This window comes from Dreissena polymorpha, chromosome 8 (genome assembly GCF_020536995.1).
Source record: "Dreissena polymorpha isolate Duluth1 chromosome 8, UMN_Dpol_1.0, whole genome shotgun sequence".
In the NCBI taxonomy this organism is placed as follows: domain Eukaryota; kingdom Metazoa; phylum Mollusca; class Bivalvia; order Myida; family Dreissenidae; genus Dreissena; species Dreissena polymorpha.
In genome coordinates this window covers 89,366,094-89,389,873 of record NC_068362.1, presented here as the reverse complement: position 1 = coordinate 89,389,873, position 23,780 = coordinate 89,366,094, and the positions used below count along the sequence as shown (strand labels likewise).

Here is a 23,780-nt window from a genome sequence, read left to right as displayed (position 1 = left end):
TATAAAAGCATACATTACGTGGAGCAAAAAGTTGTGCGTTAACGCATACGCAATTATTAAACGCTGTCATATTTTTCAACATGTACTTTTTGCGCAAATATCTAAAATAAATTCACTTTTTTATGTTTAAAAATAGCCGAAATCGAAGTTTTACTTGCTGAACCGGTTTCGATTAATAGTTACTAAAAAAATTGCCGAGTTACGGGTCAGTTACGCGTGCAATAAACTCGTTATATAAACGCTTTATAAATGGTACAACGCACATTTGACACGAATTTGTAAAAATAAACATTGACAGGAATACTATTTGCATATTGGTTGAAGATAGACGATGTAATAATAACGGATATAATAAACATTAGTTCTTCTGAGTTATATATGTGACAGTGTGTGTATATATGAAGTGTTTTCCTATTCTTTACAGGCTATCCGGTGATTAATCATGTCAGGTAAAAAAATTGTCTGATTCTTGCCTTTTCACGAATGTTTCTTCTTAAAGGAACATCACCAAAGTTTTGGAATATAAAGCATATGTCTTAAAAGTTACATAAAAATGGGGTTTGTTTAATATGTTATTAGTTTGTTTATAATGTTTATAACTCAAAATATTATCATTTTGAGTATAATATTGTTATTTTAGTTTAAAAGAAATTGTTTGTTCCTCTCTCGAAAAAAACACAGATATAAATGTCAAACACAACATATGCACAGGTATGGCGTATTCAAAACCATGAAGAATGTGCCATAAATGACAACAAAAATATGGTAACGAGCTGTTCTTGTTTGAACAGTATCTCTCATCTCCTTATTGCTCCTTATCGCAAACATCGTCCACCACTATTGGGATGTATGTGCGCACATGTTTGCATCCGTTACGTTAACTGAGTAATGAAAAAAGTATGTAAAAGTGATTCATTATTTGAGTAGTATGAAGTATAATGCACATGTCTTATTTCAAAATTGTTATAAATTGTTAAAACGAATACTGTTCGCGAATACTTTGCATAACAACTGTTCATGCATGCAATTTATGCGAATAAAATTACTCCTTTACATCAAGCCTTTTATAGATTAAATAAATTAAACATGTAGCGCCCATCGTAAAAATCGGAATATAAATAAATGTATAAGGTATTAACGCCATAGGGCGCAGAGATAACTATTCAAAAATGGAGTTTATTGAATTCAACAACAAAAACGCACTGAAAACGCAAGAATCATTTATTCTGTCCTTATATTGCTCTTAACGTTTTATAAACTAATAGCTTAGTTCTGTGAAAATGGGTCTTACGTTATATGCATTCAGCGTAGCTCGACGCCGGTTGCTCATTTGCACAGACTGTCAGGCGATGCGCTCACCGCTAAAGAGACCTCGAAACCGTGCGTGAAATTATAGCGGACAGGATAGCTCATGACTTTACTGCGAAAGCTGGTCTGAAAATGCACTGGCCGCATTTTGCGTAAGACCCATTTTCGCATGACGCGGCTTAAATGTACATTCGAAATTTAGTGTTTGTTGAATGAATGCCGTCAGTTTACAAAGCCTATCGAATATTTTTTCGGCGTAAGCTGCATAAGCCAGCTTTTCACCTTAGCCTGACCTTTGTAAGTGTCCAATAAAATTCCAATAAAATTTCCCGCGGCTAGGTACGAATGAATACACTTCATTTATTCCATTGGCTGATTTGAGTATACCACCAGAACATTGGAAACATATCCGCGTCTTTGTAACACTGTTTTACTGTATGAAACAATTTTATCTCGAATGAAAAGGCTTAATAGATAGAACAGTTTTACACTCAATTCTCGACATCAATACAGTTTGTGCGTACACCTTTTATTTTCAGAGTATTACCAGCGCAAGAGCGTTTATACTTAAAAGGCTATGTTCTCATATTTAGTACTTACTTCCTTATTCCTGTCAACATGTTAACATGTAAAAGTATAAAGAGCAATGGAAGCGAGGCCTCACTTTAAAGCATTGCATTTCAACCCGCGAGGTATATCGGGTCAATTCGCGGACATTCAGAGTTTATATACAGGTCATCACCGGAGTTGGCGGCCAGTAAAATAATCGTTATATAATAAAGACGCTATCCGTGAACTAGGTGACCTGGAATTTTCTTTAGACCAGAAATATGTTAAATGAAGATATTCAGCAATATAATTATGGTATGTAAATAATAGATTCTTAATGTGTTTTCAACAATACAATGATAAATATTATTGTTGATAAATTTAACAATAATTATTCGTCCATATTGCCTAATGTACTAAAGTGATATTATGAGCATGTAACAGTTTATAGGTGTCTATCGCAACCGTTGATTATTTTTGATGTTTCTACTTCATATACACTTATATTAATTAATGCAGCATCATCATACTAAAACAATATACCAGAAAGAGAAAAATAATGCATTTGAATATCAACCGTACTTTCGTTTGACAACTGATCATGCGTTTACGAGTTGAACCTAAATTTAGTTTTAGTGCAGATTTGTTCATACGACACAAAGACACGAAATTGTTTTACGGATCATTTCAGCTTACAGGACTGTGTGGGTCACGTAAGAATATCGAATATAAAATATATTTTTATAAACAACTGGTAGCAAGGTGAGTTGCAGATAATTAATCAGTAACCACATTTTAACTAACTATTTTGACCTGTTAATTCTTTTCAGCTCAATTCAACAGTGCAAAATGCCCATAATATCACTTTAAGCATTAGCACGATGATAATTGATACTGTTAATAATCGAATCAAATAGCAATGCCCGACAAACCACTAAAACAGGTTTGTTCGAAGAACGCGCCTATAAATACGGATACTTCTCGTGTGGCCGGTTGACTCATATGTTTAAATTTCACTGCCATTCTTCTTTTGGTTTTCTGTTTTGTATCTATAGGTTTATGACCAGCAATATGTTATAATGTAAAATAAGCCGCGAAAACTCCCCGTAACATCCCGTACTGCGTGTGATGCAGCTAAGAACTGCACAGAAAAAGACATTCGCTATCCTTGATCTCATTCATTAAACTATTTACGCCGTATATCTTTTTTAAAGATATTTCTTGTTAGTGCATGTAACGTTTTTTTCTTTACAGAATAACTTAGAAAAGAACGTATGAAATGCGAGCCGCGTTCGTAGCGTTTATTGTCCTTTCAATGAACTTGGGTCAATGGTTCAATCAACGCTCAACATTATTCATAAACTATCCAATTATGTGTATATGGGTAGTGTAACCGTGTGATAAAAAAGGGTATTCCGTCGAATACATAATTATTAAAAGAGTTATAAGAAACAAAAGTAAGTGTATAAATTTCATAAAATTTAAGTATTTTAAAAAGAAAGCGATTCAATAGCGACTGAAAAATGACAATTGTCCAAATGTCTAAATATTACAGATGTGGTGATATCTATGTATCCGTATTGATAATAACACATACAGGGGTTTCTCAGCTTCCAATAACGATCATATTAAAACAGCCTAAGAATTGTCTCTCTTTCTAGCTGAGGTCCGAAAACGTGATACAAGCACGAACGGCCATGGAAAGATCGAGCAACCCATCGAATGTGAAGTGATTACGCTCAAGCGAAATGTTGGTATCGTCAGCGGAACATCCTTTATTGTGGGCACTATGATAGGTCAGTATCATCAGTGGAAACTCCTTTATTGTGGGCAGTATAATATGTAGGTATCATCGGTGAGATCCCCGTTATTGTGGCAGTATAATATGTCAGTTTCATCAATTGGATTTCATGTGTTGGGAGCAGTGTAATATGCGGGTATCAGCAGTGGGATATCATTTATTGTGAGCAGTATAATATATGGGTATCATCCGTGGGATGTCATTTATTGTGAGTAGTATAATATGCGTGTATCAGCAGTGTGATGTCACTTATTGCGAGCAGTATAATATGCGGATATCTTCAGAGGGATCTCCTTTACTGTGGGCAGAATAATATGCGGGTATCATCAGTGGGATGTCATTTATTGTGAGCAGTATATTATATGGGTGTCATCAGTGGAGTCTACTTCATAGTCTGCGGTATAATATGTTGGTGTCGTCAGGAGTGTGTCCTTCATGGTCTTCAGTATTACAGGTGGGTATCGTCAATTGGATCTCCTGTATTGTGCGGAGTACAATGTGTGGGTATCGTCAGTGGGATCACGTTCATTGTCTTTAGTATAATATGTTCGTATCGTCAATGGGATCACGTTCATAGTCTTTAGTATGATATGTTCGTATCGTCAATGGGATCACGCTCATAATACGCAGTATAATATGTGAACATCGGCAATGGGATCACGTTCATAGTCTTCAGTATAATATGTTAGTATCGTCAGAGGGATCACGTCCATAGTATGCAGTATAATATGTGGGCATCGTCAGTGGGATCACGTTCATAGAATGCATTATAATGTGTTGGCATCGTCAGTGGGATCACGTTCATAATATGCAGTATAATGTATGGGTATCGTCAGTGGGATCACTTTCATTGTCTTCCGTATGATGTGTGGGTACCCTCAGTGGGATCACTTTCATATTCTTCGGTATGATGTGTGGTTATCGTCAGTAGAATCACTGTCTTAGTCTTCAGTATAATGTGTGGTTTCGTCAGTGGGATCACTTTCATATTCTTCCGTATAACGTTCATAGTAAGCAGCATAACATGTTGGTATCGTCAGTGGGAAAACTTTCATAGTATGCAGTATAATATGTTGGTATCGTCAGTGGAATCACTTTCATAGTATGCAGTATAACATGTTGGTATCGTCAGTGGGAAAACTTTCATAGTATGCAGTATAATATGTTGGTATCGTCAGTGGAATCACTTTCATAGTATGCAGTATAACATGTTGGTATCGTCAGTGGGATCACTTTCATAGTATGCAGTATAATGTGTGGGTATCGTCAGTGGGATCACTTTCATAGTATGCAGTATAATGTGTGGGTATCGTCAGTGGAATCACTTTCATAGTATGCAGTATAATGTGTGGGTATCGTCAGTAGAATCACTTTCATAGTATGCAGTATAATGTGTGGGTATCGTCAGTGGAATCACTTTCATAGTATGCAGTATAATATGTTGGTATCGTCAGTGGGATCACTTTCATAGTATGCAGTATAATGTGTTGGTATCGTCAGTGGGATCACTTTCATAGTATGCAGTATAATGTGTGGGTATCGTCAGTGGAATCACTTTCATAGTATGCAGTATAATGTGTGGGTATCGTCAGTGGAATCACTTTCATAGTATGCAGTATAATGTGTGGGTATCGTCAGTGGAATCACTTTCATAGTATGCAGTATAATATGTTGGTATCGTCAGTGGGATCACTTTCATAGTATGCAGTATAATGTGTGGGTATCGTCAGTGGAATCACTTTCATAGTATGCAGTATAATATGTTGGTATCGTCAGTGGGATCACTTTCATAGTATGCAGTATAATGTGTGGGTATCGTCAGTGGGATCACTTTCATAGTATGCAGTATAATGTGTGGGTATCGTCAGTGGGATCACTTTCATAGTATGCAGTATAATGTGTGGGTATCGTCAGTGGGATCACTTTCATAGTATGCAGTATAATGTGTGGGTATCGTCAGTGGAATCACTTTCATAGTATGCAGTATAATGTGTGGGTATCGTCAGTGGAATCACTTTCATAGTATGCAGTATAATGTGTGGGTATCGTCCGTGGAATCACTTTCATAGTATGCAGTATAATGTGTGGGTATCGTCAGTGGGATCGCTTTCATAGTATGCAGTATAATGTGTGGGTATCGTCAGTGGGATCGCGTTCATATGTTGGTGTCGTCAGTGGGATCTCCCTCATGATCTGCTATATATCTACAGGGTATCTTACTTTTGGAATAAGTGATAATCTTTAAACATTGCTTATATATCTAAGTGTGATAATGCCATTACTTTAAGTTTCTAAGTTGTCGACAATTTAATAAAAAGTGTTCATTATCTGCATCTCTAAGTTTTTATAAATGCCATATTTAATTTTAAGTAACCAATACAAATGCATATAATGTGGACGTTTTTCTGTTCATGTTCAGGTAAAATACATCCTAGTTCTCGGCTCACGTAACTTCTTGTTTTGGCTCCAGGCTCCGGAATATTCATTTCGCCTACAGGCGTATTGGAAGGCACTGGTTCCATTGGTCTGAGTCTCGTAGTATGGGCGGCAAGTGGCGTGATCTCGTTGCTAGGTAACTGGTTTTCTACTACTCGAATATGCGAACTGACATACGCACGCTTATAATGTCTATAAAACTTTACGTACTATATAGCTTATTACTTTCGTACTCCGCTTCACAGTTGAGTACGCCCACCAATAGATTTCCAAGTCTCTTGTCCTCTGCTACGGAGGACCTAACTGCTTTCTACCCGCACATAATTAATGACAATTAATCGATATCGTTTCCTACAGGCGGCCATCGTATAAGGCACAAAACACTTTGAGCCACAGAGGTTTCAATTTTTCGTTATGCCTGGTAGTTGCTCTTACTGCATCTCCATCCGGCACACTTTATTTATCCGGCGAATTTAGTACGGGGAGCCGGACGAGATGAGACACATCTTCAAATTGTCGAACTCCCTCTTTAAATCGACCTCACTGCATCCCTTCGGACTCATGGTAATTTACCGCAATCCACTCCCCTTAAAGCGCGTATGTGTTTATATCAAAGTTATAAACGTCCTTCCGCAACAGAGGCTACATTATTTGTGGGTTCGGAGTGAGTCCCAGCACTCTTAGCTAATTAACCCATTTATGCCTAGTGGACTCTCCCATCCTTCTAAATTTGATCAATTTATTTCCAAAATTAGGGATGTCTGGTATATTTATTTCTATTTTTAGAATATGTCTTACATTTTTTTCTGAGCAAACAGTATAGACCCTGATGAGACGCCTCATTATGCGGCGTCTCATCTGGGTCTACGCTGTTTGCAATGTCTTTTTTTCAGGACGCTAGGCATAAATGGGTTAACTAAAAAATAAAACTCACGAAAGTTAGGACGAATTTTGAATGATAGCTTCATTTTCAGTTATTTAGTTCTCAGAGACATAATTTTAATGTTGATATGGTCTTGTGGGAGGAAGCCATATTAGCCCTCATTTCTGGTATTGTGACCACTAACCAAACTCACATGATTCCGTGCAAAGGAACGAAACCCGGATCGCGTATACAAATCACTGACTGCAATTACTGGACAGCCAGCCATTAAGACACATATCATGCGCTGAGACAGGCAAGCATGATGACAAACATTTTCCATTATCTAGCCACCTTTTTCAATTGCCCTCTCTCTGCCACCCCTCCCCTATGCTAATTACGGTAATTTACGGATAGCCTCCCCCTCGCACTTCAGGCGCGCTAGCGTATGCGGAGCTGGGGACGATGATCCCGAGGTCCGGGGGTGAATACGCCTACTTCTATGACGCCACATTTCCCTTCGTCGCCTACATGTACAGCTGGACTCGAACCATCGTCCTGCAAGTAAGTCTCGGAATTGTCGTAAACTTATAGTGAATCGCTCTGGGAAATGGGACTCAAAGCGTGTGCTTCAAGTGTCGTCCCTTATAAACTAATCAGGAACGACATTTCCCAGCCTAGAGTCCTTTTATTTAAAAGAGGCCTCATCTAAACGGAAAATTGTATACAAGCGATAAGTGTCGTCCCTGATTATCTGCTTGGCCTACATAGGCTAATCATCGACGACACATTACTAACATGCATAAGCCCCGTTTATCCAGACCGGGGCTCCGTTCATAGGGTACACTTTTCCAAATTTAATGATGGCGTTTCTTGGATTAATTTCATTTTGAACTCTGAAATTTTAAATATGATTGCGAGATATTAATATTTTAATTACAATATGCCGTTTGTTTTGCGCTATAACTTACATATAAATATATATGATATTTTTACAACTATGCAGAACATAGAAATTCGTCTTAAAATATTATGTAACCGTCAACATCGTCGCTTTTGCATGCACCACACTTTGACTCCAAAAATTGTTTCCTTGGTGACATTGAATACTGATTGAAAACAGATACTATCATTTATATTTTCAAAAACATGAAAGCAACATGATGAAGTTGCGACTGAAAGGCTTTCCGATTTGGCGTCTTATTTGGAATACAGATTGAAATCATCATAATTGTGTTGACCACCGTTATACTGACCATTCATATTGTTGATCATGATGAACACTACAACAATAATGAGAATGAGTAAGGAGAAGAATAAGTGGATGGTGATGATGATTGTAATTATGCCGCTTCTGCTGCTCAAGATGATGTTAATGATTGTGATGATGATGAGGATGATGATGATGATGATGTTGATGATGCTGCGGCTGCTGTTGTTGCTTATGATGATGATGGTGATGGTTGTGATGGTTGTAGCGGTGATGCTTATGCTGCTGATGTTGATGGAGATGATGGTGATGGTGGTGATGGTGGTGGTGGTGGTGGTGGTGGTGGTGGTGGTGGTGGTGGTGGTTGTGGTGGTGATGCTGCTGCTGCTGCTGCTGATGATGATGATGATGATATGATGATGATGATGATGATGATGATGATGATGATGATGATGATGATGGTGATGGTGATGGTGATGGTGATGATGATGATGATGATGATGATGATGATGATGATGACGATGATGATGACGATGACGATGATGATGATGATGATGATGATAATGATGATGATATTTTTCCATATTCAGCCATCAGGTCTGGCTATCATCTGCATGACATTCGCGTCCTATATGATCACGTTCTTCGAGTACTGCGGGACGCCCCTTCCACCGCAGAAAGTTATCGCCTGCATCGCCATTCGTAAGTCGTTTCGTCATATCTACTATAAATCAAGGTGTGTGTTTATTTTTTAATCAATCATGTCTTTATAGGATGAATTATATAAGTATCCGGAGTTTCCCAGCACGCTTAATAGACGCACGAATTTTGAATTATAACTGCTATTTCCAGCAATATATATTTTTACTCAAAAATGTTTCATTTTGATGTGGTAGTGTGCTTTCGCGTCTGTCCGGAATACCTTCAAAAAACCCTACATATCCTGTGTGGAATGTCATAGCATCTTTTGTGGACATTTCAAAATGTAACAGTACATCGGCAATATTTTACGGTGGTATGAGACGCCCATTGCGATTTAGAATGAAAATGAAAATTGCTCAGGGAAAACGGGGCTTAATGAATGTGCGTTCGGTGTCTTCACAGATAAGCATGGGAAGTTCAGTTCGCTTTTATGTTATTTGTTTGCTTTAAAAATCCGTTTTAAGCGAAAATACAAATTAGCCGATACGTATTGTGCCTGGTTAGCCTGCGCGGACTGCACAGGCTAAACTAGGGCGACACTTTACGCACATGCATCAAACCCCCTTTTTCCATAGCAATTCTCACATCTAAACCACGATTAACTGCTCTACCATGTAATTCCTACAGTGACAATCTGCATCATTAACTGTTACGACACGTCCTGGGCGGCCTACGCGCAGGTGTTCTTCACCGTCTGCAAGCTGGTCGCCCTTGTCATCATCATTATAGGGGGATTCGTGAAAATGAGTCAAGGTAAGGCACAAGTGAAACTCCCGGTAAGGTTTGTAGGTGTGATGTTTCTTTTTGTTTGTGGTGATGGTGGTGTTGTTGTCGTTGGTGTCCATGTTTATGAAGAAGTTCTTGTGTGGTGTTTTTTTGGTTAGTAGTGATACTGTTTATGGCGATGTTTACGTTGATGTTTACGATGATGTACATGATAATAGAGCTGTTGGTTTACTTAAATATGTCCCTGACATAAATATTTTCGATAAATCAGAGGGAAAAACAGCCATCCTTGTTGGTTCACACTCGCGCGCGTTTAAGTTGTTTCGCACACCACGTTGTTTATGTACGCAGGTGGCCACACTGAGCTCCGAGATGGCTTCAAGGGCACGACCGTATCCGTTTCCTCCGTGGCGCTGTCCTTCTATGACGCAATGTGGGCCTATGACGGATGGTACAATTTTGATTGTTTGTTGTGTCAATAACTTGAAAGATATAAATGCAACATATAAATGTAATCCAATGTTTTGGTGTCCAGTGCAGTCCGCACAGGTTAATCAGGGACAACACTTTCATCCTAAATTGGATTTTTGCTTAGATGAGACTTCATTTTAACGAAAAATTTCAGAAAAGCGGAAAGTGTCGTCCCTGATTAGCATGTGCGGATTTCACAGGCTAATCTGCGACGACACTTTAAACACATGCATTATGCCCAGTTTTCTCAGAACACGACTCATTATGATAACTTTTTCCATTGGTAGAGTCGCCGTTGTGAATTGCTATGTTATTTTTCGCAAAGTGCTGCATTTTACGGGCCTGAAGCGCATTTTATCCTTCATGATTTTGCTGGAAAAATTATCAAATAAATACATAGAAACAAACAAATTTAATAATAATGATTGTATATATATATAAACGTATTCGTAAAATTTTAAATTATTTCATTTTAAATAAGCAATAAAGGGATTGGTAGAGGTGATTTCATTAAGTCAGATTCCAATTTAAAGCCTTTCAGAAATGTATGAATGTGAAGGTTATACTTTGTGTTTTTTTAGGAACACCTTGAACTTTATGACTGAAGAACTCAAAAATCCGTACAAGTAGGTTGACACACTTTCATTGCACAAAAGTCTTAACTTTAACCTTTGCATTTATTAAATCAATCGAATTTACAGAATTGCACTGTTGTATATGATACGAACGTGACTGCTATAGGTTTGTAACCGAACACTATACCTACGTGACTGCTATATATTTGTACCCGTACATTATACGTACGTCACTACCTACGTGGCTGTTAAAGATTTGTTACTGTACATTATACGTACGTTACTGTTATAGGTTTGTTACCGTACATTATATGTACGTTACTGTTATAGGTTTGTTACCGTACATTATATGTACGTTACTGTTATAGGTTTGTAACCGTACATTATACGTATGTTACTGTTATAGGTTTGTAACCGTACATTGTACGTACGCGACTGTTATGGTTTTGTAACCGAACATTATACGTACGTTGCTGTTATAGGTTTGTAACCGTACATTATACGTGCGCGACTGTTATAGGTTTGTAACCCTATATTATAAGTACGTGACTGATATAGACTTGTAACCGTACATTGTACGTACGTGACTGTTATATGTTAGTAACCGTTCTTTAAAATGTGATATTTTAGATAAATGTTTATATACATAAAACATATCTGTACGTGTTAAGTACGCTAAGTATATATATTGCAAAATGTAAATTACCACGTCACTGTTAATATTTATATGTATATATATGTATAAATATATACAGTAACGTGGTAATTTTGCCTTACATGCGTTTATTGCTTAGTTGACAAGTCGATATCTCAAAACATGTTGGAATTCTTATTCATAAAAATGTGTTTTTAATTTAAGTTAATAAGGTAAAACTTTTCATCTCTCTCTCTCTCTCTAAATACGTGTATGCAACGATTTTACCATTGTTATTAACAAATTTTTTTATTTACTTAAAAAGCGTTGGTAGCATACAAATATGCAAACTATAAATTCAGTCTGTTCTCATTCTTAATGCTGGGTGGATTGGTCAAAACGGACCCTTAATTTAAAACTTGCATTCTTTCGTTGTTCATAGAAACTTCCACGAGCGAATGTGTTTGGCGTCATCTTGGTGACGATCGTCTACGTCCTGACCAACATATCGTACCTGGTCGTACTCACGCCCGCCGGTCTTCTAGCGTCCGATGCCGTAGCCGTCGTAAGTGTTGATACAAACGAGTTATCGTCATTTGGACGAAAAAGAACTAATGAAGATATATATCTCCTTGTATGAACGTCATTTTAGTCCAAATTACACTCAGCATTTAAGGGCATATTTTATAAAGAGTGGTTGTATGAATAATTGAATCTTTTAACATAAAGTATATTATAACGATGTGAGTTTGATAGTCGTGGAGCAGAAGATTAATTGCTGTTAGATGTATTTTGCTTATAAATGACAAGGAACATAACAAGGCTGAGTTTTTATTGATATAGGTGAGAAGAATCCTGTTGTTATTCGGATTGCATATTGATATTGGTTAACTTTGATGATCAAAATGATGATGATAACGACGCTGATGATGGCGATGATGTATATGATGCTGATGGTGATGATAATTGATTTGTCCCAGGACTGGGGCAAGGCGATGCTGGGTAGGGCCTACGTCATCATGCCGCTCGCGGTGATGTTCTCCACGTTCGGGGCGGCAAACGGGTCCTGTTACTCCTCGGGCAGGTGAGATCAGAGAGGCGAGTTATATAGAACAGAACTCCAAATATTTAATTTGTTGACCATCAACTTCAAAAGCAGTACAGGCTAAAATTTTATAACACTTATTGTATTTTAAAGTTCTTTAACTTTATCAGTACAAATTTCTTATATATATATAACCACACGTATTCAGATGCCCATTACTATAAAATATTTTGAAGCTTCTTGCTTTTAGAGCACGGGTCATTTGATTCCTATATTTCATCACATATCGGAATCCTTATGAGCTCAAAGAATTTAATTTGGCATTTATTTTAAAGATCCTTAAAACGTATGCATTAGGTTATTTTCACCGAAATCCATTTGTGTTGAGGAAATCATTCAATAAAGTTCATGTTTTAAAGCCACTACTTTGTATGAAATTCAAACTTGGAATACCACGTACTTGTATGGCAGTATCAGATGATAAACTTTGCCTTAAATGAAAGGGACCTTTTCACAGATTTTGGCATGTATTGAAGTTTGTCATTAAATGCTTTATATTGATAAATGTAAACATTGGATCTAAAAAGCTCCAGTAAAAAACACGAGTAAAATTAAAGAAAGAAAATAAGTAACCCTAAAATGGGCTCGAACCACTGACCCTTGGAGTAAAAGTCTAACGCTTAGACCACTCGCCATCCGTCTCTTTCAATGTCTGATGAATTTTATACTTTACATAAGCAATCCTCGAAGTGACACAAAATATAACGACAACAACAGTACTCTCCAAATTATTCAATCGTTTCGCGTTGCAACGTTTTATAATTTTCAGGTTTTCAAATCGTCAAAAGATGCATATAATGGATATTTTAGAGCATGGTAAATGTTAAATATTACCATTTCCTCACAAATATTATAACTACAACGAAAATTTGCGAATGTGAAACATTTTTTTTACTTTTCTCAATTCACCAAAACGTAAAAAGGTCCCTTTAATATTTTCGTTTACTTAATTACCATTGTTGATTTCATCAAAAACCATCCACACGTATCGCATACAAAATATATGTAAAACGTCTCAGTCAGTGTGTCTACATTTACGAATAACTTTTTAAGTTCGCGGAATAGATCGTTGGTTTGCATATAAATCGTATAGCGAGAACGAAACTTTACATAAATTCATTGAAAAATATTTTTATCGAGGTTGACATCAAAAACCTGGTAAATCGGTTTTGAATCGATAAAATAATATATAAATGATCATAAATACATGCAATAGGCGAAAATTATTGCATCGTCGCGAGTTATGCAAATTATATCTATATTTTGCTTTCGCTAAACATTATTAGCATATGGAAGATAAATACATAGATCTAGCAAAAACGTAGAGTTGCAACTCAGTTTCCGTCTGTCACAGATGTATTTGCCTTTGTGCTTACCTTCTATCCGCTAAATGCGCCCGTATCCGCAATTTTGTCTGTTAAGGTTTGAATTAAAGGGGCCGTCCAACAGATTGGGAAATTGACAAAATTAAAAAAGTCGTTTCAAAAACTCATTCGCAAATTTTCGTTTTTGATATGATATTTTTGAGGAAATAGTAATACTGACCATTTACCATGCTTTTAAATATCCATATATTCATCTTTTGACGATTTGAAAACCTGAAAATTATAAAGCGTCGTGCGACGCGAAACGATTGAATAATTTGGGAAGTTTTGTTGTTGTAGTTATATTTTGGGAAACTACGAGGATTGCTTATATAGGTAAATAATACATCCGCTCTCAGCATGAGCATGGATGGTCGAGTGGTGTAGGCGGGAGACTTTTTAATCCAGGAAACAAGGGGTCAGTGGTTTCGAGCCCTGTTGAGTGTGACTTTTTTTACATTTATGAAATTATATTCTTGTGTTTTTAGTGGAGATTTTTAGGTCAAATGTTTACATTTATCAATATAAAGCATTGAATGACATGCTTCAATACATGCAGAAATCTGTTGGACGGCCCCTTTAACGTGTCAAATCATGAATATTAATAAGGTCGTTTTCGAATATTACCGAACCACAAAATAATAATCGCTATATAGTTTGTCTTCAACCGATTTCAACCGGATTTTCAGTGATATCCTCAATAAAAACACGTTTTCGTACTATTCTGCCCATATATATAGCTATGAACGGGGACTTTAAGTGATCTATGGACTTCAAAGTTCGGTGAGGTAGCTAAATGAGCAAAACGTGTAAACGGTTGTTATTGTTTTTACGATTCCTTTTCAACGTTGTCAAAGCATCTATGTATGAAACACTCTATAGACTGCAATCATTGTGCAATCTTTAAAAAAAATACACAAAACCATGTTCAAATTGAATAAAAAATCAGTTCGAAAGTGATTAAATGTTGATGTCCTTCTATATATACTTCTTCTTGTTATCAATTATTCACTGTGTATCTTATTTCTAGTCTAAATCTTTCTTTATTTCATTAATTGTCTACATCTTGTAGGTCATTGATCGTCTACAACTTGTAGGTCATTAATCGTCTGCATCTTGTAGGTCATTAATCGTCTACATCTTGTAGGTCATTAATCGTCTACATAGGTAGGTAATCAATCGTCGACATCTTGTAGGTCAGTAATAGTCTACATCTTGAAGGCAATCAATCGTCTGCATCTTGTATGTCATCAATCGTCTGCAATTTGTAGGTCATTAATTTCTGCATCTTGTATGTCATCAATCGTCTACATCTTGTAGGTCATCAATCGTCTGCATCTTGTAGGTCATCAATCGTCTACATCTTGTAGATCATCAATCGTCTGCATCTTGTAGTTCATTAACCGTCTACATCTTGTAGGTCATCAATCGCCTGCATCTTGTAGGTCAATAATCGTCTACATCTTGTAAGTCATTAATCGTCTACATCTTGTAGTTCATTAATCGTCTGCATCTTGTAGGTCATTAAACGTCTGCATCTTGTATGTCATCAATCTTCTACATATTGCAGGTCATCAATCGTCTGCATCTTGTAGGTCATTAATCGTCTGCATCTTGTATGTCATCAATCGTCTACATCTTGTAGTTCATTAATCGTCTACATCTTGTAGTTCATTAATCGTCTACATCTTGTGGGTCATCAATCGTCTGCATTTTGTAGGTCATCAATCGTCTACATCTTGTAGGTCATTAATCGTCTACATCTTGTAGGTCATCAATCATCTACATCTTGAAGGTCATCAATCGTCTTCCTCTTGTAGGTCGTCAATCGTCTACATCTTGTAGATCATCAATCGTCTGCATCTTGTAGGTCATCAATCGTCTGCATCTTGAAGGTCATAAATCGTCTGCATGTTGTAGGTCATTAATCGTCTACATCGTGTAGGTCATTAATCGTCTGCATCTTGTAGGTCATCAATCGTCTGCATCGTGTAGGTCATTAATCGTCTACATCTTGTATGTCATCAATCGTCTACATCTTGTAGGTCATCAATCGTCTGCATCTTGTAGGTCATTAATCGTCTGCATATTGTAGGTCACTAATCGTCTACATCTTGTATGTCGTCAATCGTATACATCGTGTAGGTCAATAATCGTCTACATCGTGTAGGTCAATAATCGTCTACATCTTGTAGGTCATTAATCGTCTGCATATTGTAGGTCACTAATCGTCTGCATCTTGTAGGTCATTAATCGTCTACATCTTGTAGATCATTAATCGTCTACATTTTGTATGCCATTAATCGTCATTAACATAATGTTCGCATTGTGTTAATCCATGTGTATGTTTGTTGCATTGGTACAAATAACTAGCAGAACACGTTTTATTTATCACACAGACTCACATTTTCGTGTGCGTCAGGTACGTACACAAAAATACAAACTGTTAAATATTCGTATTCACTAACATCAACATTAAACCGCGTCATGCAAAAATGGGTCTTATCACATGTTCGTATAACTTAGCTCGAAACCAGCTGGCGCATTCGCACAGATTTCTCAAGCGCTACGCTATCGATTTATGAGACCGCGATAACTTGCGTTTTTATAGAGCTTAGTATTGCGTTATAACCATTTTCGCATGACGCGGGTCACATATATCAGATAAAAAAAACAGCAAGCGTTATGCGAATAACGCATTAACTAACATTAAATAATTTGTTATGACTTTAACGCATTATCTTTTCAGACTCGTTTATGCCGCTGCACGTGATGGTAATCTTCCGGACGTATTGTCATTCGTTCACGTCAAACGCTGTACGCCTATTCCCTAAATTGTTCTAACAGTAAGCAGCATTCAATTAATTTGCTTTTATTTCGTTTTTAATTGATTTTAAACAGATACTCATGAAACCATTTGTATTGTCCTTACCTGTATAAATTTGTTATTCTTGTTACATTGTCACGTGCGTCCTTCACTGTGATTTTTCAGGTGACAGAACATTGATTCCTACGTACATTTGTTCACGTGCCAATTTTGATACAGGCGGACATTGGTTCCCATCTTATTGTTCTTGTTTTTTTTACAACATGTACACTGTTTCTTATGTTCTTTTGATAAGCTGTGATATCGTTCCTATGTTATTTTGACAGCACGGATATTCGTTGCTACATTATATTGAAATCCCGGACTTTGGTTCCTGCAATAATACAGTATGCAAATCCAAACAACAAAGAATACTTCGATCACCCCGTGTTTAGCCAATAATCAATTTTACTAATCTTGTTAACAGTATTAACAATCATCCGATTCTCAACTTGCCGACAAATATGATCTTAAACCATTATTTTACTTAAAAACTAACTTAAGTATACTGGTTTCATGTTTCGTTTGATATTCACGTTTCGGCTGTTATTCACGTTTCATTCTGATATTCACGTTTCGTCTGATATTCACGTTTCATTCTGATATTCACGTTTCGTCTGACATTCACGTTTCATTCTGATATTCACGTTTCGTCTGATATTCACGTTTTATCTGATACTCATGTTTCGTCTGTAAAATGTTTATTTCAAACTTGTTTTAATTTAAAGCATGTCCATTTACAGTGTGTGTTGGTAATTTTAAAATGTTATATTCTCTTTTCACCGTGTTTTATCACCAATACAGTTGTTGACAATCTCGTTTCAGTGTTTGAAAGCAATACTGATGACCATTCCGGCAAATATCGGTCAGCTTGTGGATTTCTTCAGTTTCTCGGCCTGGCTCTTCTACGGCGCATGTGTTTTCTGTTTGGTCATCCTCCGTATACGGAAACCTAATGCCGAGCGCCCTATCAAGGTATTTGGCTGCATCTTTATACAAAAACAGTAGATTGCATAGACGTTAAGCTTCACTTTTCAACTATTTTTTAGCGCTTGATTTGATGTCTGATGCTGAGTGTACTTATTTTGTGTTGAACATGCGATTATTATGTCAAGTCTACTTTTATAAACAAAATATTTTTGCTCATGCAGGTGTTTGTTTTGATATCTTTACGAATCACGCTGTATGATCTCTTTTTTAGGGGTTTATACTGCTCCATATAGGTTTCAAGCTTAAAGGTGGCTAATCAAGGTCTTCAAAATAATTCCTATAATATCGCTGATCCTTACAGTGTTCACGCCCAATGGTTGCTATTCCAGGTATTCATACTGATCCTTAGAGTTTTCACGCTGAATGGTTGCTATTTCAGGTATTCATACTGATCCTTAGAGTGTTCACGCTGAATGTTTTTTATTCCAGTAGCTCACAGTGATTCTTGTAGTGTTCGAGGTGAATGGCTCCTATTCCAAGTGGTCATACTGATCTTTAGAGTGTTCAGCTGAATGGTTGCTATTTCAAGTGTTCATACTGAACCTTTAAGTGTTCATGCTGAATGGTTACTGTTCCAGGTGTTCATACTGATCATTAGACTGTTCACGCTGGGTGGTTGCTATTCCAGGTGTTCATACTGATGCTTAGAGTGTTTACGCTGAATGGTTGCTATTCCAGGTGTTCATACTAAACCTTAGAGTGTTCACACTAAATGGTTTCTATTACAGGTGCTCCCACTGATCCTTAGAGTGTTCATGCTGAATGGTTCCTATTCCGGGTGTTCATAGTGATCCTTTTTAGTGTTCATGCTGTTTGGTTTAAATTGTTGGTACCGGGTAATTACTCTCATCTCTTTTGTTCCTTCTGTATGGTATCTATTCCAAGTGCCCATACTGGTCCCTATAGTTATCACGCGGTATGATTGATATCACTGGTGTTTATACTGATCTCTATAGTGTTGACGCTGTATGGTTGCTGTTCAATACAGGTATGTTCATACCGATACCTATACTGTAAAATGTCCTTGGTTGATATTCAAGTTGTTCATACTGATTCATAAATTGTTCACGATGAATGGTTGCAAATCAAGATGCTCATACTAATCTATGTAGTTTTCACGTTCTATGGTTTTTATTCCATGTGTTAAACGATCCTTGTAGTATTAATGCTCTGCTGACCCCTATAGTGTTTACGTTTTGATCCATATACCTTGTGGTGGCTCCAAAAGTGTTGGGGCTCTATGATTCAAGGTGTTCATCTGGCGGTGGTCCCGATAATGTTGAGGTTCTATATGATTCCATGTGCATGTTCTGATCTATTTAGTGTTCACGCTGTGCTCTATATACCTTGTGGTGGCTCAAATAGTGTTGGGGCTCTATGATTCCAGGTGTTCATACTGATGCCAATAGTGTTTACGTTGTGCTCCATATACCTTGTGGTGGCTCCAAAAGTGTTGGGGCTCTATGATTCCAGGTGTTCATACTGATCCCTATAGGGTTTACGTTGTGCTCCATATACCTTGTGGGGGCTCCGATAGTGTTGAGACTCTATGATTCCATGTGTTCATACTGATCTCTATAGTGTTCACGTTGTGCACCATATACCTTGTGGTGGCTCCAATAGTGTTGGGGCTCTATGATTCCAGGTGATCATACTGATCACTATAGTGTTCACGTTGTGCTCTATATACCTTGTGATGGCTCCGATAGTGTTGAGGCTATAGGATTCCAGGTGTTCATACTTAACCCTATAGTGTTCACATTAAGCTCCATATAACTTGTGGTGGCTCCAATAGTGTTAGGGCGCTATGATTCCAGGTGTTCATACTGATCTCTATAGTGTTCACGTTGTGCTCCATATACCTTGTGGTGGCTCCAAAAGTGTTGGGGCTCTATGATTCCAGGTGTTCATACTGATCCCTATAGTGTTAACGTTGTGCTCCGTATACCTTGTGGTGGCTCCAAAAGTGTTGGGGCTCTATGATTCCATGTGTTCTTATTGATCCTTATAGTGTTAACATTGTGCTCAATATACCTTGTGGTGGCTCCGATAGTGTTGAGGCTCTATGATTCCAGGTGTTCATACTGATCTCTATAGTGTTCACGTTGTGCACCATATACCTTGTGGTGGCTCCAATAGTGTTGGGGCTCTATTATTCCAGGTGTTCATACTTAACCCTATAGTGTTCACGTTGTGCTCTATATACCTTGTGATGGCTCCGATAGTGTTGAGGCAATAGGATTCCAGGTGTTCATACTTAACCCTAGTGTTCACATTAAGCTCCATATTACTTGTGGTGGCTCCAATAGTGTTAGGGCGCTATGATTCCAGGTGTTCATACTGATCTCTATAGTGTTCACGTTGTGCTCTATATACCTTGTGTTGGCTCCAATAGTGTTAGGGCGCTATGATTCCAGGTGTTCATACTGATCCCTATAGTGTTCACATTGTGCTCTATATACCTTGTGGTGGCTCCAATAGTGTTGAGGCTCTATGATTCCAGGTGTTCATACTGATCCCTATAGTGTTCACATTGTGCTCTATATACCTTGTGGTGGCTCCAATAGTGTTAGGGCGCTATGATTCCAGGTGTTCATACTGATCACTATAGTGTTCACGTTGTGCTCTATGTACCTTGTGATGGCTCCAATAGTGTTAGGGCGCTATGATTCCAGGTGTTCATACTGATATCTATAGTGTTCACGTTGTGCTCTATATACCTTGTGGTGGCTCCGAAAGTGTTTGGGCTCTATGATTCCTGTTGTTCATACTGATCTCTATAGTGTTCACGTTGTGCACCATATACCTTGTGGTGGCTCCAATAGTGTTGGGGCTCTATGATTCCAGGTGTTCTTATTGATCCCTATAGTGTTCACATTGCGCTCCATATACCTTGTGGTGGCCCGATAGTGCTGAGGCTCTATGATTTCAGGTGTTCATACTGATCCCTATAGTGTTCACGTTGTGCTCCATATACCTTGTGGTGGCTCAAATAGTGCAGAATCCCAGTCTGGAATTCTTCTGGGCCGCCGTGTTTATCGTCGGTGGTCTCGTCTTCTACTTGCCTCTCGTCGTCTTTAAGCTGGACAGAGGATGCTTCGGTAAAATTGAACAGTAGCTTTATTGAATATGAGCCTTGCCCTTGGAAACCCTGGCTAAATGCGTGTGCGTAAAATGTCGCCCTAGATTAGCATGTGCAGTCTGTACATGCTTATCAGGAACAACACGGTCCGCTGTAGAGGAATATTTTATTAACTTGAAGTTCTTTTCTAACCGGAAATCAAGTATACGTGGTCAGTTTTGTCCTTGATTAGACTGTGAGGACTGCACAAGATGATATGGGTTGACACTTTAGGAATATGCATTAACAGCAGTTTTCCGAGAGCGAGGCTTATAATATACAATGCAGGGAAAATTCTAAGATATTCTATCTAGAAATGTATGTTTTAACGGAATTTTCTTTAGCGCGCCTTTTAGGCTTTGCGATAAAATGGGAAATGAAATAATTGTAAAAATCAAAAGCTTTAAATAAAAAAGGAAAGGTGAAAAAGGCATTTAACACTGTTACAAACACTATTAATTTTAAAGCAGTAAGGTAAAGATATTCATAAATCAGAAAAAAGAGCGTTCGAGAAATTGGTGCCAGTTGCTATGACCATGTGAAACATTGTTTGTGGTGAGTATAAATTGTTTTGCAATGTCTCCTCAAAATTTCCTTGACAATAATTGTCCTTTGTGTCTTTTGGATTAAATCATCATTGATTTTGAATAGTATGTGAAATTAATTTTGTTTAATTAGATTGTGTTTTGCTGATGCATTTAAAAACTGCATAACTATGATTGCGATAAACATTTTAATACCGATTTGGAAATAGGCAACTTTCTACTATGGTGAATAAATTTTCTTCAGATAAGAACAGTTTCCAACTAATTGGATTTTTTTAAAGTTTAGGCTCATGGTAAGTTTTGTCAGTAACTGTAAATGATTAATCTTGTAAATACTATGTATTTTATTGAATTAAAACGTATTTATCACTTGTATTTTTTACTTGTGCTTCACACAATGATATGAAATTATATGGGCGGTCTTTGCAAATTCGGTTTTTGAAATGTTTAATGTTGTTTTTCTTGTGTTGATGGACATTTAAATACTGATCATTAACATAAACATTCTCATGATATTATAATCTTACTTCCAGACAGGGTCACAACATTTTTGCAACTATTGTGCGAGATCGCCCCAAGCCCATACGTACCCGACAACTGAGGAACCATTTTTGTTAAGGACCTCCTACTGAGGACCCATATATTAGAACAGAGGATCCACTTATGACAAATGAGGACCCACTTTTGTTATGGACCTCCAACTGAGGACCAACATATTACAACTGAGAATCCACTTCTGTTAATGGAGGACCCACATATAACAATTGAGGACCCACTTATGATAACTGAGGACAAACTTATGACAATTAAGGACCCACGTATGACAACTGAGGAACCACTTATGACAACCTAGGACCCACTTATGAGTACTGAAGACCCACTTATGAAAACTTAGGACCCACTTATGACATTTGAGGACAAACGTATGACAACTGAGGACCCACTTATGACTATTGAGGATCCACTTATGACAACTGAGGACCCACTTATGACAACTTAGGACCCACTTATGACAATTGAGGACAAACTAACGACAACTGAGGAACCACTTATGTAAGCTGAAGACACACGTACGACAACTGAGGACACACTTATGACAATTGAGGACAAACTTATAACAACTGAGGACCCACTTATGACATTCAGGAAAAACTTATGACAACTGAGGACCCACTTATTTCAATTGAGAACTCACTTATGACAGATGGGGAGCCACTTATGATGGGATTGAAGATTTACATCTATGTTCATATGAAATAAATATTGATTTTGTTAAGAACATGTTGTTAAAAGAATACCGATCTACAATTTATTAGACACATATAAGTTTTCTTCATCTGTTTATTAGCTGTGTTTTAATAGAAAAGTCAGTTTTATACATAACTTAAATTACATGTTAATTAACATGATTTATAAGGACATCAGTATATGCATAAATTATGTCTGGTGCTACATTTCAGAACACAAAAGGGAAACTATAATGTAATAAACATTAACGAATATTTATATTTACTAGACAGTATATATTTTTTGGTGTATCATCATCTTTAAATACACTTCCTTAAATAATATTAAATTCTTACTGAAAATTACTTAAAAGCAACATCAAATAGGGTAGAAATGTAATTCAACCCACAATGCCCTTCCAAACAAAACGCACACAGTTGTACTTGTCAGGTTTCATTGCGACATAACTGCCTACTTTTTGAAAAAGTATAGAATAGCACAGCAAAATACGTTTGTTTCATTTATTGCAATGACACACAAAGACGCAGGATTCATTTCACGTCGATTTTCACTAACCTGGTTTAAATGAATTGTGCGAAGTGATATAAGATATAATTTGTCTACACATGAAGGTCTAATACTCATCTTATGTAAACATAATAACATATTTGACTGAAGTGCTTTTATGTCATTTATAAAAAAAATAATTTTGCATATAACATTTGTTATCGTTATTTTACATTTAAAAATAGATGAACAAATTGAAAACAAACACAAAGTGTGTCACTGAATCAATTAAAAAGCCAACGCTTTCGTTATAAATGAAAGCAAAAGAACTAAGAGTACTATTATTTTGAATACAGTTGAACCACTGAATTGTTTGTTGTTTTGTGTTATACCATGAGAGTTTACCTTAATAAAATAGTAATATTGTAGTCTATGATAACAGTTTAATGCATTTTGATTTTAAATTTAAAACACAGCGTTCCATATCTTTAACAACACGTCGATGCTGATTATCTCAATAAGCGTAAAATTGTTTGCTTTATGCACGAAACATCAATAAAATTCATGTATTCTCGTGCACAAACTAATTGTTATTATGAAAATTCATGTATTGCCATTATGAAAAATTTGATAAGCTAGAAATATAAAAAAACAAAATATTATATCGATTGATCTGTTTTCCAATAAAGTCTTCTTAGTTGCCTCGAACTTTCAACTATGTTTCAGTATGGTGATTCGTGTGAAATAAATTTAATTTCGATTTTTAGACTCTAAACGTCTT

The 23,780-nt window shown here is 36.9% G+C and overlaps 1 pseudogene; it reads left to right on the top strand.

Annotated features, from left to right (window-relative positions):
* Window positions 1-442: 442 nt before the first annotated feature.
* LOC127840726 (b(0,+)-type amino acid transporter 1-like) lies at window positions 443-22,575 on the top strand (annotated as a pseudogene).
* The last annotated feature ends 1,205 nt before the right edge of the window (window positions 22,576-23,780 follow it).